The following is an 18,880-nucleotide window of genomic DNA, read 5'->3' on the forward strand; positions in this document are numbered from 1 at the left end:
TGGATGGTCTTAGAAAGGTGTATAGAGGACTGTTGAGAATTGGAATCTTTCTAGACTTCAGGACACAGTTGGATACTGTCAGGCCCTGTTTATATTACACCGCAATGTGACAGGCAGATTCTCGATGGACTTAGAAAGGTGTATAGGGGACTGTTGAGAATTGGAATCTCTCTAGACTTCAGGACACAGTTGGATACTGTCAGGTCCTTTTTATATTACACCGCTTTGTGACAGTCAGATTCTGGATGGTCTAAGAAAGGTGTATAGAGGACAGGTGAGAATTGGAATCTCTCTAGACTTCAGGACACAGTTGGATACTGTCAGGCCCTGTTTATATTACACCGCAAAGTGACAGTCAGATTCTGGATGGTATTAGAAAGGTGTATAGAGGACTGTTGAGAATTGGAATCTCTCTAGACTTCAGGACACATTTGGATACTGTCAGGCCCTGTTTATATTACACCGAAATGTGACAGTCAGATTCTGGATGGTCTTAGAAAGGTGTATTGAGGACTGTTGAGAATTGGAATCTCTCTAGACTTCAGGACACAGATGGATACTGTCAGGCCCTGTTTAAATTACACTGCTATGTGACAGTCAGATTCTGGATGGTCTTAGAAAGGTGTATAGAGGACAGGTGAGAATTGTAATCTCTGTAGACTTCTGTAATCTCTGTAGCTGTGGATATTTTGATGAATGATGAAAAAAAAAAGTTTTGGCTCTTTGAAGAAGGGGAAGAAAATGAGAGTGCAAAAAATCAACCATTCCAGAAAGGGTTAAGTGTCAATTTGTTATTTGCTACAAGATCCCATTTCACAAATATTTCCTTGATGGGAACCTTTCGGGTACACAGCGCAAAGTTTTACAACAAATATCAAGGCAGGAAACTTTACATGAAGGATGGCTGATATTGATTCATTGTGTCCTGTCCATCAGCAATAAAGCAAAGGTTGTAACAACTGGTAAGTGGCTCATTGGTCCATCACAAGGCAGATGTGAGCTCCCAAGGAAGCGGTGCAGTAACACATGAATGCTATTTATTGCAGGCAGCCCTTATTTTAACAAGACTGTGGGGACAGCAGTAAATAATAATCTGCAAAAAAAGCATGTACGTGAAAAAACGAGCGACAGAAAGAAATGACCATTATTAGAGTAAAAGTGCGGAATAGTCAAGCAGCGAACACTTGGTGCTGCTCTGAGACAAAGCTAACAGAGAGGTCGTTGTTCATAAGGATCCCTGGAGAAGGAAGGGGAGAGGGAAGGAGGTGGTGCTGCTGCTGCAGCTACTTCTATGGAGGAGGGGGGGGAAGCAGGATGGGTGTGGAGAAGAAGGAGCTGATGGCTTCAGGGAGGAGAGGGAGACATGAGGGGACACAGAGGGGTGGGAGATCCTTCCAAGCTCCTCCTGAGATGATGCACTCCAGCCTCCATTCAGGAGTCACTCACCAACTTCTCACTCAGCTCCTAACTTCATACATAGGGGGATGTTATAAAGGATCAGTTAGGAGGAGGATTGTAAAGTGCCTGGAGTGACTCTATAGGAAACCCTTTATTGAAGGGATGTGAGATCCACAAGCTGCTGAGATGCCAGCTGTCCTCCTGCTGACTAGCGAACACCCCTGGGCTCAGTGTCACCCAGTATGGATCTTACGTTCACCCTAGCCTGAGGTCTGAGGAGGGAAACTGGGCTCTGCGCCTCTCATAGTAAGTACACGTTTTACTTCTAGGAAGCTGCAGGAAGAGGGCGATCTGGGATGGCAGAACTTTCCAATCTTCCTTCTAGGTTATTTCATCATTATAATAAGTATCCAGCACTTATAGAGGCGCTTTGTGCCAAGTTACACATCATCGGCAGAGCTTGGCATAAAATAAGTATATACAGATAGGCGGATAAATTGATAGAGAAGATATCTGATTAATATCACTTTATTATATCTGATACTTGCCGTACTTTTGCACATATACGATTTTCCGTCTCATACATGGCATTACCATATATTTTAGATCTGACACGAAACTGAACAAACACGTTGTAACTGATACCGTTATTGATAGTTGGTAATCACGTTTTGATTCTTAGTCGACATTTATGTTTGTCCTGTGATGTGTCATGAAAAACATTTAGAATATCGGTTGTGAATTTCACCTGCGGATGTGTAAATTACAGCTCATCACCAGTTTGATAGCACAATGATTATCTAAATTCATTATGAGATTATACAAAAAATGCCGTCATTACCTGGATTGACAGATTTATTATTCCTGACCGCTGGTTTGACAGCTTCTCATAAAACGCTTCTATTTGGCACCTTGTGATGCCGCCAGCCTGCTTCATGTGATCTGTTACTGGCCATTCACACTTGTGATGCCGCCAGCCTGCTTCATGTGATCTGTTACTGGCCATTCACACTTGTGATGCCGCCAGCCTGCTTCATGTGATCTGTTACTGGCCATTCACACTTGTGATGCCACCAGCCTGCTTCATGTGATCTGTTACTGGCCATTCACACTTGTGATGCCGCCAGCCTGCTTCATGTGATCTGTTACTTGCCATTCACACTTGTGATGCCACCAGCCTGCTTCATGTGATCTGTTACTAGTGGCCATTCACACTTGTGATGCCACCAGCCTGCTTCATGTGATCCCTTACTGGCCATTCACACTTGTGATGCCACCAGCCTGCTTCTTGTGATCCCTTACTGGCCATTCACACTTGTGATGCCACCAGCCTGCTTCATGTGATCCGTTACTGGCCATTCACACTTGTGCTGCCACCAGCCTGCTTCATGTGATCCCTTACTGGCCATTCACACTTGTGATGCCACCAGCCTGCTTCATGTGATCCCTTACTGACCATTCACACTTGTGATGCCACCAGCCTGCTTCATGTGATCCCTTACTGGCCATTCACACATCAGTAAGCAGGGAAATGTGAAACTGACGGCAGAATAGGGACCTTCAATGTGACTGAAAACCTGTCCTGTACATGTGACTCCGCGGTTCTGGAAACCCACAATCAGATGAATAGGACCATCGCTGAAATTTCCTCAATAAATTTGCTCCTTTTGAATATTCCTGATTCTTTCAGTGACCTGTAGCCTTGGGAATACCAAGAGTTAAAATGAGGACATTGGAAATTACAATTTTCTGTAATAAAATACATTATGAGGAACTAAGCTCTGTCACCTTGGAAATGTCTAATTCTTGAATTTGGCTGTAGAAAACAAGTGCATCATTTATAAAATTAAAAATACTATAAGATGCTTGAATACTGCCGTCGTTTTTATCAAGACAAACTTTACTAAAGTCGGCCAAAGTTAGTTTTAGGGAGTAAGGACAGATGTCGCCAGGTGTTCTAGGTAAAGCGGCCTCCGGGCTATGTAATATTCTACGTACATTGGGTCACTTTTTTTATGACATTCCGTGTAAAGTTTGAGACATAGTTTACATCACCCAACTTTCTCAGACGTCTGAATAGTTCAGCGATAGGCTGAAGCTCTACAAAACTAAGAACTTTAGTCTCCAAGAGCTGGGATGACAGCTACAATGGTTCTTCTAAAACAGGTCTAACTAATGACGGTGGAAAGAGCAACTGGACAGGAGAGACCGGTCAAGGAATTAACTTTAATGAGACTTTTTTTTTTACCTCTTTAAAAACTGACTGTTCCATCAACAGCTGTCAGAAAGATGTATAGTATTCACTGGCAATTCTGTTACTTTGTATAGGACCATATCGTTCTTTAAAGGACCTTATATCAATGATGACGTCTGTGAATTGATGGCGCTATATAAATGGGTAAAATAAAGAAATAAAGTAAAGCATATGGCAAGTGTCTAAAGCCCAGAAAGATCTGAGCTACAGAGAAGTCTGGGCTTGAATGGAGCTCAGGAGATGTTAAAGCTCTCCGCTTACTGTTCACATTCACTTAAAGTATGCCAAAAGCAAAAGAGACTTCAAAGCCCTGGGCAATGTAGAGCGAGCGGCGTTCTGCTCCTGTGTGAGTATATCCATGTGTCTGAACGATTCACATACACCAGAAGCTCATCTAGCAAAACCCAAAACTGCTGTTTATAACCACAGGAAACAAGTACTGTTTCACAGCATGGGTGCAATTGCTTTTCTGCTCCGAAATGTAACGCAATCAAACACAAGAGGCCTAAGGCACAAGTATAATATATATATATAATATATATTTACTATATCACTGTTTACATGGATACTTGTGTTTGTAACTAAATATTGTATAAATATCTCTATAGGATACTACAAAGAGTTTACGTCGAATAGTGTATAAATCCCGGTATGATGTCTACAGTATCGCCATCATCGTAAGCTTCAATATCTAACATATGAGAAAGAGCTGTTCTGTTAGAGTAGTGCTCTTCGGCGCTCCACAGAGGAGCTACTGTGTGAACAGCTGATGACTCAAGTCAAATATCATGAAAAGGTTTTATTATGCACTTTCAGTTCCACATACTGGAGTGATGCATGGCTGGCAGGATAAAGAATTAATGGGGTTACTATATTAAGACTATGGTGTGTTTAAAGGGAGTCTGTCAGCACCAAATGTCTGTACAAACCAAGCAAAGGTGAGATAAACCTCATAAAAATCCTACTGTTAGTGGACAAATCCATTGCCGCATTTGCCAGAAATATTTCATTATTCATATATGCTAATGAAGTGCTTAGTGCACCCTGGGTGTAGCAGAGCACTTCAGTGCATCTTACCAGCCACGGTAATAGTTTTTTTGTTTGTCTGTGCCCTCCTCTTTCTTGATCGATAATCTGGCTTTAGGGTGACATTCTCACAATGAGTTTTTGCTGAGATTTCTACGCTGCGTATTTTCCTAAAAATGCAAGTAATCTATTTTACTTAACTGGTGCAGAAAATCTGCAACATCAAAAACTTACCAAAAGCCTGTCGTGGGAAAGTAGCTTAAAAGAGGGAGAAAGGGGCAGAGGTAGAAGGAAAAGAAGGTGCCCTGATCTGTTTGGCCATTGCAATGGTGCACTGAGCAACCTCATTAGCATATGTAAATGAAGAACAATTTCTGGAAAACGTAGGAACGAATCTGGACGTTAAATGTATGATTTTTATTAGGTCTGCGTCCCTTACAAGGTGCTCTGCTTGGTTTGAACGGTCATTTTGTGCTGACTTTTAAAAAATAATTTTCCACAAATTCTGCATAAAGGAGTGGTTGTCCTTCCAAATGCAGGAAGTGTTTACACCTATTGGTCCAGTAAATATGTGACCTCTGAGAAAATCTCCGGTCCATTTAGCTCTGGCACTAAAAATAGTTAACGATGGAAAAGTTTTTGAAGGGGAACTGTCAGCTCTCTGACGATTTCAAAGCAAAGATGCTTGAGAATCAGTCGTTTATGGAGAATGTGGGCACTTACTAGGCAGATGTGTCAGGAAAGTCGAAAGTCCCTCCTAAAATGGAGCACTCGGACTGGGGACACAAAAGGCCAATATACCAACCTACACTATGGACTTCCAATATTCATTTTGAATTTTATGAGGTGTTGATGACGATGAATCTTCATTTACAGGCCTGCTATGGGCCCATACTGAGCCTCTATGTATCTTCAATGCGAATAGATGGGAATGGATGCACTACTAAAACAACAATAGTACATTGTGTGCAGAATTATTAGGCAAGTTGTATTTGGGAGGATTATTTTTACTATTGAATAACAACTATTTTCTCAATCAACCCAAAAGACTCATAGATATCAAAGCTTAATATTTTTGGAAGTTGGAGTGTTTTTTTTTAGATTTGGCTATCTTAGGAAGATATCTGTGCAGGTAACTATTAAGGCCCCGTCACACATAGCGATCTCGCTAGCGATATCGCTGCTGAGTCACAAGTTTTGTGACACAACAGCGATCTCACCAGCGAGATCGCTGTGTGTGACAGCGATCAGCGACCGGCCCCCCTGCCGGTATCGCTGATCGCTCTGGTAAATCTCTGGACATTTCTTTCGTCGCTGATCTCCCGCTGGCCAGCACGCATCGCTGTGTGTGACAGGCGGGAGACCAGCGATCAGCGATAAAATAATAAAAAAATAAATAAAAAATATTACTATTCTTACCTTCCGACGTCCCGCACAGCATTCCCACCTCTCTCCATGCTCCAGTCCCAGTAATCCTTTGCAAGAATGACCGCGAGAAGTCGCGATCCCGCGAGAACAGACGTCATCGCGGTAATTCTCGCAAAGGATCACTGGGACCGGAGCGTGGAGAGAGGCGGGAATGCTGCGCGGGACGTTGGAAGGTGAGAATAACAATATTTTTTATTTTAATTCTATTTTTGACATGGATCCATGGCATCAGCGCTAACGAACACAGTGATGCCGCGCACGCGGCGTCACTGTGCTAATCGCTGGTGAAGCTGTCTGTTTGACAGCTCACCAGCCATCACATAGCGATTCACCAGCGATCCTGACACGTTGATATCATTGTCGGGATCGCTGGTAAGTCGCTATGTGTGACGGGGCCTTTACAGTGCAGCATTATTAGGCAACTTAATAAAAACCAAATATATACCCATCTCACTTGTTTATTTTCACCAGGTAAACCAATAGAGCAACACAAAATTTAGAAATAAACATTTTTGACATTCAAAAACAAAACAAAATCAGTGACCAATATAGCCACCTTTCTTTACAATGAAACTCAAAAACCTTCCTTCCATAGATTCTGTCAGTTGCTTGATCGGTTTACGATCAACATTGCGTGCCGCAGCCACCACAGCCACCCAGACACAGCTCGGAGAGGTGTAATGTTTTCACTCCCTGTAGATCTCACATTTTATGAGGGACCACATGTTCTCTATGGGGTTCAAATCAGGTGAACAAGGGGGCCATGTCATTATTTTTTCTTCTTTTAGACCTTTACTGGCCAGCCACGCTGTGGAGTATTTGGATGCATGTGATGGAGCATTGTCCTGCATGAAAATCATGTTTTTCTTGAATGATACTGACTTCTTCCTGTACCACTGCTTGAAGAAGGTGTCTTCCAGAAACTGGGACTAGGTCTGGGAGTTGAGCTTCACTCCATCCTCAACCCGAAAAGGTCCCACAAGTTCATCTTTGATGATACCAGCCCATACCAGTACCCCACCTCCACCTTGTTGGCGTCTGAGTCGGAGTGGAGCTCTCTGCCCTTTACTGATCCAGCCTTGGGCCCATCCATCTGGCCAATCAAGAGTTGCTCTCATTTCATCAGTCCATAAAGCCTTAGAAAAATCAGTCTTAAGATATTTCTTGGCCCAGTCTTGACGTTTTATCTTATGTTTCTTGTTGAAAAGTGGTCGTTTTTCAGCCTTCCTTAGCTTGGCCATGTCCCTGAGTATGGCACACCTTGAGCTTTTTGATACTCCAGTAACGTTGCAGCTCTGAAATATGGCAAAACTGGTGGCAAATGGCATCTTGGCAGCTTCACGTTTGATTTTCCTCAATTCATGGGCAGTTATTTTGCGCCTTTTTTTACCAACATGCTTCTTGTGACCCTGTTGGATATTTGCCATGAAACGCTTGATTGTTCGGTGATCACGCTTCAAAAGTTTGGCAATTTCAAGACTGCTGCATCCCTCTGCAAGACATCTCACAATTTTTGACTTTTAAGAGTCCGTCAAATCTTTCTTCATACCCATTTTGCCAAAGGAAAGGAAGTTGCCTAATAATTAAGCACACCTTATATAGGGTGATGATGTCATTAGACAACACCCCTCCTCATTACAGAGATGCAAATCACCTGTTTTACATAATTGGCAGTTGGCTTTCAAGCCTATACAGCTTGGTTTAGGACAACATGTATAAAAAGGATGATGTGATCAAAATACTCATTTGCCTAATAATTCTGCACACAGTGTATTGTCGCAGATTCATTTGAAATCTGGTAGAAAAATAAATATTGTATGTTCAAAGACATTACAAATCATAAAGATATTCCCTTCTAAAAGCTTGGCTTGTTGATCTATTGATAGCACATAAAGGGTTACACAGATTTCCACAAATATAACACTTTCAATAAAGCATGGCAGCCCTCCATTCTTGAGTGCTGACTCTTTTGGCAGAATAGCACATAGGTGCGACATTGCACTGTGCAATGTGTGCAGTATTCATTATCACTTTGCTACTTGGCTGGGATTTTTGAGTCTCCTCATTAGGATAGTTTAACATTGAATGTAAATCAAGATTTCATTTGCATGTGACAATTGGAGTGGAAATTAGATTCCTTTGTCTACTTTTTCACTCTACTTAAAGGTGTTTTGCCCTTATGCCTTCGGATGATGATCACATCAACCATGCCTTTGGGATGTTTTACATCAGGGCCGATTTAGATTTGCTATTAGAAACTGTAAATTAAGACTTCTTAAACTTCTTCTTTTTTTTCGACCTCACTAGACATCCCATGCAGATACCAATTCCTAAAGACTGAAAAAAAAAAAAACTACCATGGAGCACCCAACAAATACCACTGTTCAGAGGCAACCAAGTAGTACCTGCAGTGCACATAATACCCTCAGCATCAAATACCACAATAGAGCACAAAATACCTTTCCAGAAGTGCCAAAGACCACTGTGCAGTGTAAAATACCAGAAATGCACAACCTGAATACATGACAAGTGAATTAGCACAATTATTAGTGCTCATCATAAGGGAACAAAGATAGAGAATAGGATCTGCCTTCTGGGCCAAATGTGATGTTTCAGTGATGACCTTCTGGTAAATGTTCCATATGTTGGAGCCTCCAGCTATATTATAACATGAGCCCCAAGGCATCCAAGAGATTGGGAAGAAAATGGTCCTGAAAGTCTCTAGAGGAAAAGGCTGTGACCACTAAGCTATGGACAAATTATTGTGGGCATCTACAAGTGAAACCAGAAATATATTTATACAGGTACCGTATATATATTGTATTACACGCACTGAGCTGAATTTCCTGCCACCCCTGAGCCCATGACTTGTTGTCATCCTACGGGTCTGTCACTCATTTTCTGTATCTCACTGACACCCGGTAACCTGCAGCATCAGGAGCAAGATAGGGTGCCCATTTGTACTAGGCAGAAGTGTAGCTACCAGGGGGGCAGAGGGTGCGGTCACCCCGGGACCCTTGTTCTCAGGGGGCCCGCCCAGAGCCACTGCCATTGGGTGCACCACCTGAGTTGTAATAGGGTTACTGGTTAGAGGCCCACTCAGATTTTTGCCCCCCCCCGAGCTGAACCCCTAACTACGCCGCTGGTACTAGGCAATGGATGAATAAAGACACTGCCCTGATACGCCTCTGATTTATGCAGATGGTTGATAAGGAGCCACAGCACAGCTGTCATGGAAAAGCCATACTAGCTGGAGATGCAATTCCATACTTCTAGAGATAAACAGTCTTCTATCTGCCCCAGTCCTCTATGCTGCCCCAATTCTGGTATGATTCTCACCTGACATTCTGTCTGATACCTGTGCCTCACCAGCCAATGCGACATGTCCAGCTAGTGAGGTGTGACTTTGGCAAATGCTAGTGCTGGGTAATAGGTATAGAAATTATGGTGCTTTAGGTCTACTTCACTTTACCCTATGGATGTGGTATTTTAAGGTCTGAGCCTTAATGTAAAATGCAGCCAGTTAAAGGGAACCTGTCAGCCATTTCATGCTGCCTGGACCACGGGCAGCCTGACATACAGCAAGGCTGGCTTATTGCAAAAAGCTGTTTAGTACTCTGAAATACTGTGGTGTTTAGGAAAAATATAGCGCAAAAAAACAAGACTAGCATGGCGGAAAAGTCTGTTGGGTGAGCTTTGTTCAACTTCTTCATGCTCAGCTTTGCAAACAGATCAGATATGGAGTGAGCTTTAAATTAAGCCAAGCCTGGCAAGGAGAGGCTGGAGCTGCTCAGTGTATATGTATCTACTCATTTTCATCTAAGTTTTCTCTGAGAAGCTTCAGTTCTTCAGAGTAGGGCCTTTCTCAGATTTGTACTGTTCTCTATGCTGAGCACAATACTATTCTTTCCACCTAAGACCTCATTCAGACGTCTATGAAGCACAGTCTGTGTACAGAGAGTGATGTAAGACTGACCGCTGTTCTCCCGATCCAAACTCAACTGCCTAACATATTCTTAAGAGAGTGTCAATTTGAGGTCGATCAAGAAATCCATGACCAGTCCATGCATCTCAATCTGAACACAGACTTTGTTTCACAGATGTTTGGATGAGGCTGTAAGTGGAAAAACACCACAGAACCAAGAGTCCAAGGTGACTCCATCTGCCTCATCATACTGAACAGCTCCATTTTGGGTTTTATCTGATCCAATATTCTGGGAATGAGATGCAAAACCTCGATGCAGTGCTCAGCTATAGCGCTCTGTTAAGAGGGAGCCTTTCTGTATTTTAGGTGATCCTTGGTTTGGACAGTATAAAATGGCTAACAAGTTTCCTTTAAACACAGTTCCAATACACTCATTGAGATTGGGTCGTAACGCTATATACAGGAAAATGAGTTTCTGTAAAATGCACCACAATTGTTAAGCACTTTTCTTTAGGTTCTGAGGACAGTGGAAACTCCTCCACTATGTTGGTTGGAGGATAATGTAATAAACGCATGTAGAAAAATGTTGATTATCAACTCACATTTTCCAGTACGAGTTACCAAATCTGAGTCAGCTTATCACATTCTGTTATGATAATTACCAAACCGCCTGTTTGATTTCTTCATATTTTCTATATGTTGCTAAGCATCATCTAGATCACATAAACAATAACAGGGATCAGGATATCTGATATATTTACTTTAGTAATTTTGTTAAAGGCAGAAATGTTTTCAAGCAGTAAGGAAGGGGCCGTCATATATGGCATTAGAGAGCTTCGGTCAGTCAAAGTTTTAAAAATCAGAGTAAGGCCGGAGTCACACTAGCGTTGAATATGAAGAGTGCTATGCCAGAAAACATCGCATAGCACTCGGCCCAGTGTTAATCTATGGGGCAGCTCACATCACCATTTTTTTTTCTCGGGCGTATTCAGCGTGCGAGTGAAATCGCAGCATGCTGGGATTGTACGCGCATGTCGGCCAAGTCTCGCCACTGAAACTCTATCAGCGCAAGAAAAACTCAGACACCACACAGACCATCCAAGTAGCTTGCGACAAATATGCACACATTTTCATCATTGCAGCCCATTAAGCCATTAAATTTAATGGGGAAAATCAGTGAGAAATGTAAAGCCATACAGATGTCATAAGGATACATAGGTGTAAGAAAATTGCATCATCACATTGCAAACACATTACACATGGATGACCATATGGAGAACATTTGTGCAACTCTCGGCCGAGAGAATCGGACCGATTTTTCATACGTTAAGTGTGACTCCGGCCTAAGGGATCATTCATAAGTTTTTCCCGTATGAGTGCTATCTGTGTTCTTCACAGATAGCACTTACACTTATCATAGTCTATGGGGTAGTCCAATGTCAGATATTGATCCGATCAAATTCAACATTGAAAGCCTATGGGTTCATGGAACGATCAGACAGCACTTAGGCTATGTGCACACGTAGTTTTTTGGGTGTGCGGATTTTGGAAAGAAAACTGCAGGTAAATCCGCAGGACAAAAGTCCTGCAGTTTATCTGCGGTTTTACACCTCATAATGGATGAGGTGTAAAACTGCAGCGTTTCTGTACCAAACAATTGACATGCTGCGGATTGTAAACCGCAGCAAAACCGCGCGGAAAAATCAGCAGCATGTGCACAGCGTTTTTTTTTCCATTGAAAATAAAGGTACTGTACAACGCAGCAGAATCTGCTGCGTTTCCGCAGAGCCAAAACCGCTGAGGAAACGCAGCAGATTTCACTACGTGTGCACATACGCTGAGATGAAATCCATGTGCTGCATTTTTCATAAACTAATTGATAAGAGAAGATTGAGAAACCTCCATCAGTTTTTTTTTCAGGCTTATTCACACTTAAGTATTTGATCAGTATTTTACATCAGTGTTTGTTTGCCAAAACCAGGAGTGGAACTTACCGAGAAAAACTGTAAGGGCTCATACTCACTTGTGAGAGACTCGCACGATTCTCATATGAGTCTCTTGCATGAAAAGCTTGCACTGCCGCAAGCACTCGGACCGGAGCGTGCGGCTACGTGTGTTTCTATGCAGCCGCATGCCCCGGTCCCATTGCCGGCGGCAGTGTCGGGTTTTCATGCGAGAGACTCGCACGAGAATCGTGCAGCACTTTTCCTTAAACCTGATAAGGACTAGATTTGATTAAGAACATTCATTTTACCATATAATATACTACAAAGAGGAAAAAATGTCCAAATGAGGAGAAATTGTGAAATAAAACTGCAATTTTTTCATTTTTTTAATATACACCTTTCATTTTGTAGCGATACTGCCGGCGCCTCTGCATGGTGTTCCTTTCCCCTCCATGTAGGTATGTTGGCTTACTCACCGCCCCAACTCTGTGGCATGGTCTCCTGTTTCCTGGTGTGAACGCTGCAAATCCTGGAGGTGCCTAGTAAGCATGTGCGCGTTCCCCTTTCTTAAAGTTCTTTCTTATAGTTGCAGGTGACATCTCCCCCAACCCTGGGCCTCCCTCCACCAGCATACATTACTCTCCTCCAGCTGCATATAGAAACCCTGCTAATCTTATTAACATTCAGTGCATGCCTTCTCCTCTCACTTTCCAATGTGCTCTCTGGAATGCACGGTCTGTGTGTAACAAACTGACTTACATTCACGATCTTTTTCTCTCTAATTCCCTTAACCTTCTGGCTATTACAGAAACCTGGATCCAGCATTCAGACACCACCGCTGCTGCCGCTCTCTCGTTTGGTGGGCTGAAATTTTCACATACCCCCAGACCTGAGAACAGACAGGGTGGAGGTGTTGGTTTGCTCCTTTCATCACAATGTGCTTTCCAGGTCATCCCCCCGGTTCCATCACTTACATTTCCTTCCTTTGAAGTCCACGCCGTCAGACTCTTTAAGCCCTTCTCCTTACGAGTGGCGGTCGTTTATCGCCCTCCAGGCTCCTCCCGCCAGTTTCTAGACCACTTCACCACCTGGCTTACTCACTTTCTGTCCTGTGACATCCCCACCCTCATCATGGGAGACTTTAACATCCCCATCAATGATCCGCTCTCCCAGTCTGCCTCTCATCTTCTTTCTCTAACTTCTTCATTCGGCCTCTCACAGTTTACTAATTCTCCTACACATGAGGACGGGAATACTCTGGACCTGGTTTTCTCCCGTCCCGGCTCGCTGCACAACTTTACTAATTCACCTCTCCCGCTCTCGGACCACAACCTTCTTTCCTTTTCTGTCAAGAATTGTCTCCTCACCCGGGACACCCCCACTTACCACACTTATCGGAATACACGTACCATTAATACCCAACAGCTTAGGGACAATCTCCACACATCTTTAGCCCCCATCTCCACCCTCTCCTGTCCAGACATAGCATTGTCACACTTCAATAATACACTGAAGAATGCCCTAGATGAAGCAGCACCTTCTATACGCAGAAAGACCCGACACAGACAAAAGCAGCCCTGGCACACAACACAAACACGCTCTCTTCAGCGCTGCTCGAGGTGTGCAGAGCGGCAGTGGAGAAAATCTCTCTTAGCAGAAGACTTCATCCACTATAAGTTCATGCTCAAAACCTATAACTCTGCCCTTCATCTGGCCAAACAATCCTACTTCACCACCCTCATCACCTCACTATCCAACAACCCAAGACGACTTTTTGAAACCTTAAACTCCCTCCTGAAACCTAAAGTACAGGCCCCCATCACCAACCTCAGCGGTGAGGATCTGGCCACTTATTTCCTAGAAAAAATCAACCACATCCATCAGGATATCTCAGCCCTATCTCCTCAGTGCCTGGATCCCCTTCCCTGCTGCACCTCAAGCTCACTAGACATCTTTGAGCCAGTTTCAGAAGAAGAAGTTTCCAAGCTCCTCGCTTCTGCTCGGCCTACAACCTGCAACAGTGACCCTATTCCTTCACAGCTCCTGCAGTCTCTCTCACCAGTGGTCACCACTCACCTGACTAAAATATTTAACCTCTCTCTTTCTTCAGGTATATTTCCCTCTTCATTTAAACATGCCATCATAACCCCTTTACTTAAAAAGCCATCCCTGGACCAGAACTGCACTGCTAACTACAGACCTGTCTCTAACCTTCCCTTCATCTCTAAACTCCTGGAACGCCTGGTCCACTCCCGTCTAATCCGCTATCTCTCGGATAACTCTCTTCTCGACCCCTTACAATCTGGTTTCCGCTCTTTACACTCTACTGAAACTGCCCTCACTAAAGTCTCTAATGATTTAATAACAGCTAAATCGAAAGGTCATTGCTCCCTGCTGATTCTCCTGGATCTCTCTGCCACATTTGACACTGTGGATCACCAGCTCCTCCTCACTATGCTCCGCTCTATAGGCCTCAAGGACACAGCCCTCTCCTGGTTCTCCTCCTACCTCTCTGACCGCTCCTTCACTGTATCTTTTTCCGGCTCCTCTTCCTCTTCTCGTCCCCTTACTATCGGGGTCCCGCAGGGCTCAGTCCTAGGCCCCCTCCTCTTCTCTTTATACACTGCCCCTATTGGACAAACAATCAGCAGATTTGGGTTCCAGTATCATCTCTATGCTGATGACACCCAATTATACACTTCTTCCCCTGACATCACCCCTACCCTAATTCAAAATACCAAGGATTGTCTGTCTGCTGTCTCTAGCATCATGTCCTCCCTCTATCTGAAACTAAATCTCTCTAAAACTGAACTTCTTGTGTTTCTCCCCTCTACTAACCTCACTCTACCTAACATCGAAATAACCCTGGAGGGTTCAACCATAACTCCCAAGCAGCATGCCCGCTGTCTTGGGGTCATATTCAACACTGAACTTTCCTTTACTCCGTACATCCGATCACTCAGTCGCTCTTGTCACCTGCATCTTAAAAACATCTCCAGAATCCGACCTTTTCTCACCTTTGAAACTGCTAAGACTCTTACTGTCGCTCTTATTCATTCTCGTCTGGACTACTGCAACTCTCTTCTGATCGGTCTCCCTCTTACCAAACTTTCTCCTCTCCAATCCATCTTGAATGCGGCAGCCAGGGTCATATTTCTGTCCAGCCGCTTCACCGATGCCTCCATCTTGTGCCAGTCATTACACTGGCTACCTATTCGCTACAGGGTCCAGTATAAACTCATCTCTCTCACCCACAAAGCTCTCCACTGTTCTGCACCGCCTTATATCTCCTCTCTCATCTCTGTCTATCGCCCTACACGTGCCCTCCGTTCTACAAATGACCTAAGACTAACATCCCCCGTAATCCGAACCTCGCACCTCCGTCTCCAAGACTTCTCTCGTGCTGCTCCAGCTCTCTGGAATGCACTTCCCCAGACGATCAGACTGATACCTAGCCCTGACCTATTCAAGCGCGCTTTGAAAACCCATCTCTTCAAAGAAGCCTATCACATCAACTACTCAGCAAGCTAACTTTGCCCTGTTCCCTCCTTCCAAATATTATTCTGAATCTGCACCCTACTATTCATCTGTCTCCACACCCTTCATGCACATGATAACTGCACTTGATACTTGTCTATTGCGCTTAAACACACGGGCTGATGACCGGATCATGCAGCTTTATATGAAAATCCCTATTATAATTGCCAGACCTGAATTAACAAGCATTTCTCACCTACTGTGTCCCCCCATTTCCTTGTAGATTGTAAGCTTGCGAGCAGGGACCTCACTCCTAATGTCATTGTTTGAATTGTCTTAACTTGTATTGAATTTATTGTCTGTACATGTCCCCGCTTAATTGTAAAGTGCTGCGGAATATGTTGGCGCTATATAAATAAAAATTATTATTATTATTATTATTAAGGGGCAGCGCACATATACTAAATGCCCTTGTAGCTGAGAAGCATTTAGTATAGTGTAGTGCACCTGCAAAATTGCTCCCAGCCAACAACTGAGAGACATCTTGTATAAAAGACTCTGTCGCCAAGCAACGAGTTGAACCATTAGTCAGTAAGGTGTGAGGTCCCCTGGTCCTGGTGCAGCCAGTGTCCTGAACCTGTATCCCTGGTCCTGTTGTGGCCAGTCCTGTATCTGAAATCCTTTGGTCCCAGTGTGGCCAGTCCTGTATCCGTAGTTCCCTGGTTCTGGTGTGGCCAGGGCTTGAATGTTGTCCCCTGGTCCTGGAACGGCCAGTTCCTGAACGTTGTCCCCTTGTCCCTGAGCAGCCAGTGCCTGAACCTCGTCCCCTGGTGCCGGAGCGGCCAGTGCCTGAACCTTGGCCCCTGATCCTGGTGTGGCCAGTCCTGTACATAAGTCCTCTGTTCCCAGTGCAGCATGTCTGAACGTCTGAACTAAGCCCTAAATCAGTGTCAGCATACCTGACCCCTGGGGTCAGCAACTGCAGTACAGGCTTCTGCCCAGGAGTGGTAACCTGCCGCACAAGCCTGACATCACCACTAAAGGCTCCAGTGAACACCAAGGTAGCTAATTAGCTATACCCCTTCCTGGGTAGGAATAGTTTTTGTTGCCACTTTCTGAATAATTTTGTTTTGATGGACCTGTGTGAGGTTTTGTTTTTTTGAGTTATAGCTTTTAATTGATACAATTTTGATGTATATGCAAAGTTTTATTGCTGTTATTGCATTTTTGTGGGGACAGTGTGGCAACCAAAAAATTGACATTATTATTTTTTTACTTTTCGATGTTTTTTAAGGCATTTTTTTTCAATTTTTGCTTTACTTCATAGCTCTTTCGTAATGCAGATTTTTCTGTAAGTTAGGCCGGGGTCACACTGGCGAGGAATACGGCCGAGTGAGAGGCGCTAAAAGCACGCATTAGACACGGACCAATGATTCTCTATGGGGTCCCTCGCACCAGCCGTATATTTCTCATCCGTATTCTAGGCTCCGTGCCAATCGCAGCATGCTGCGATTGTCAGCGTACTACGGCCGTAGTATGCCAATGCAAGTCTATGGGTGCGCAAAAAATACGGATTACACACGGACCACACATGTGACTTGCGAGAAATACGCACCAGGTGTCTTTTAGCAAAGCCGGCAATTCAGTGCGCTATGCAGTAAACTCACACTGACAGGTTTAATAAAGAAACGAATGAATAGATATATATACATAGAATACATATATATAAATAAATATATATATATATATATATATATGCATTCTATGTGTCTATATCTATTCTTTGGTTTCTGTTATAAACCCTGTCATAGGGCTCCATTATATGTCCATTTTGCAAGCCTGCGAGAAAATCTCGCCATGCGGCTTACATACGGATTACATACGGATGCTTACATGCGCAAAATACGCGACCACACCTTGATTATGGATGACATACGGAGCACTATTTAGGGGCCATTCATCCGTATTACGCATGTAAAATACTGACCGTATTTTGCGTCGGTTAGTGTGACCCCGGCCTAACATTCAAGATGGCATCATATAAGGGGTTCAATATGTTTGCTGAAAGAGAGAAGATACAGATTAGAAAAATCTTTTTGACAGTGAGGGTGATCAATGATTGGAACAGGCTGACATGAGAGGTGGTGAGTTCTCCTTCAATGGAGGTCTTCAAATAGAGGCTGGACAGACATCTGTCTGAGATGGTTTAGTGAACCCTGCATTGAGCAGGGAGTCGGATACGATGACTCTTGAGGTCTATTGCAACATTCTATGATTAGGTTTTTTTTTTTAATTCTTCAGGTTTGAAAAATGCTGGGAAAAAACTCTTCCAAAACAGTTCAAAACCTCTTCCAAAAAAACAACCTCCTTAAAAAAATTCTGTAGAGAAGGAGCATTTCCAGATGCAATTTCCACTGATAAACTCTTCATTTTTAAATGTCTGAAAAAAATCTGAGTATGCACATTCCTTGAAGCTAAGTTCAGATGGAGTTTTTTCAGGAGTTCGCATATTCCGTCTTGTGTCCGTCTGTTTAATTTCAGAACCTGACCAATCTACACGTTCTCTCTAATCTTTTGGATGGGTGATAACGTTTAATGATAGGAATAATCTTATAATGGAATGCAATATTTTGCAATGAAAAGTGCATTGAACTATGTCTTTCAATACAGTTGTGGCCAACGGTCGAATTCATGCCAAAAGGACTTCTTATTTTAGGCATATGTTTGCCCACTAAAGTTTATAGACATGTCGTATTTTTCCTGTGGAACACCACAAATGTGATGTAAATTTAGCTGCTCTACTCCAGGTAGAAAATGTAGTCAGTGGGGAAATGCCAAAAAACAGAAATAAGTGAATCATGTCCCTTTAAAATCCACATAGGCACATAACCCTACAGGTGAACATTTGTATATTTTTAGCCGCTTTTGCTTAGCATTACTGCTAGACATTTTGCTGCTTCTTTTTAGAATTCAGAACATTCCTACCTACGTTTGCTTTGCGGCCTCCACTTCCTCCTGTAGTCTATATGCGATTATCACTGGCCCCTACAGTTTCCCGTCAATGCTAATCATTAGAGTTGAGCGACTTTTGGTTTTTTATGGTCGAGTTTCGTTTCGTGAAACCCGACTTTTCCAAAAGTCGGGTCGAGCAAGATCGGCCAATTATAGGGAAAAGTCGGGGTCGTCCCGAAACACGAAACCCAATGTAAGTCAATGGGGAATAAAAGTCGGCAGTGAGAGGAGGACAGGAAACACACCTACAGTGCTCATTTGAATGCCAAAAGCATCAATTCTTCTTACTTAAGCTGGTCAACCTTAATTAACTTCATAATACAAGTTACGCACTGAAAAATGGGGGTTATTTGGCTAAAGTTGTGGGGGGGTAGGGCTGGCTCCAGGTTTTCATGTGCCCTGGGCGAAAGAGCG

At 43.4% G+C, this 18,880-nt stretch overlaps 1 protein-coding gene across 2 annotated transcripts in view; it reads left to right on the plus strand.

Moving 5' to 3' along the window:
* Nucleotides 1-1,318: 1,318 nt before the first annotated feature.
* The window catches only part of CHST3 (carbohydrate sulfotransferase 3), a 172,108-nt gene continuing 154,546 nt past the window's right edge, over nt 1,319-18,880 (plus strand). Inside the window, exon 1 of one of the 2 annotated variants that reach the window (XM_073560024.1) lies at nt 1,319-1,704. The gene's annotated coding sequence lies outside the window, so the exon portion shown is untranslated. Of the gene's footprint in view, nt 1,705-16,010; nt 16,516-18,880 lie in introns of those variants that run through there. The other variant, XM_073560026.1, reaches the window with a different exon arrangement.

This window comes from Dendrobates tinctorius, unplaced genomic scaffold (assembly GCF_039654945.1).
Source record: "Dendrobates tinctorius isolate UK_male_01 unplaced genomic scaffold, ASM3965494v1 ptg000292l, whole genome shotgun sequence".
In the NCBI taxonomy this organism is placed as follows: domain Eukaryota; kingdom Metazoa; phylum Chordata; class Amphibia; order Anura; family Dendrobatidae; genus Dendrobates; species Dendrobates tinctorius.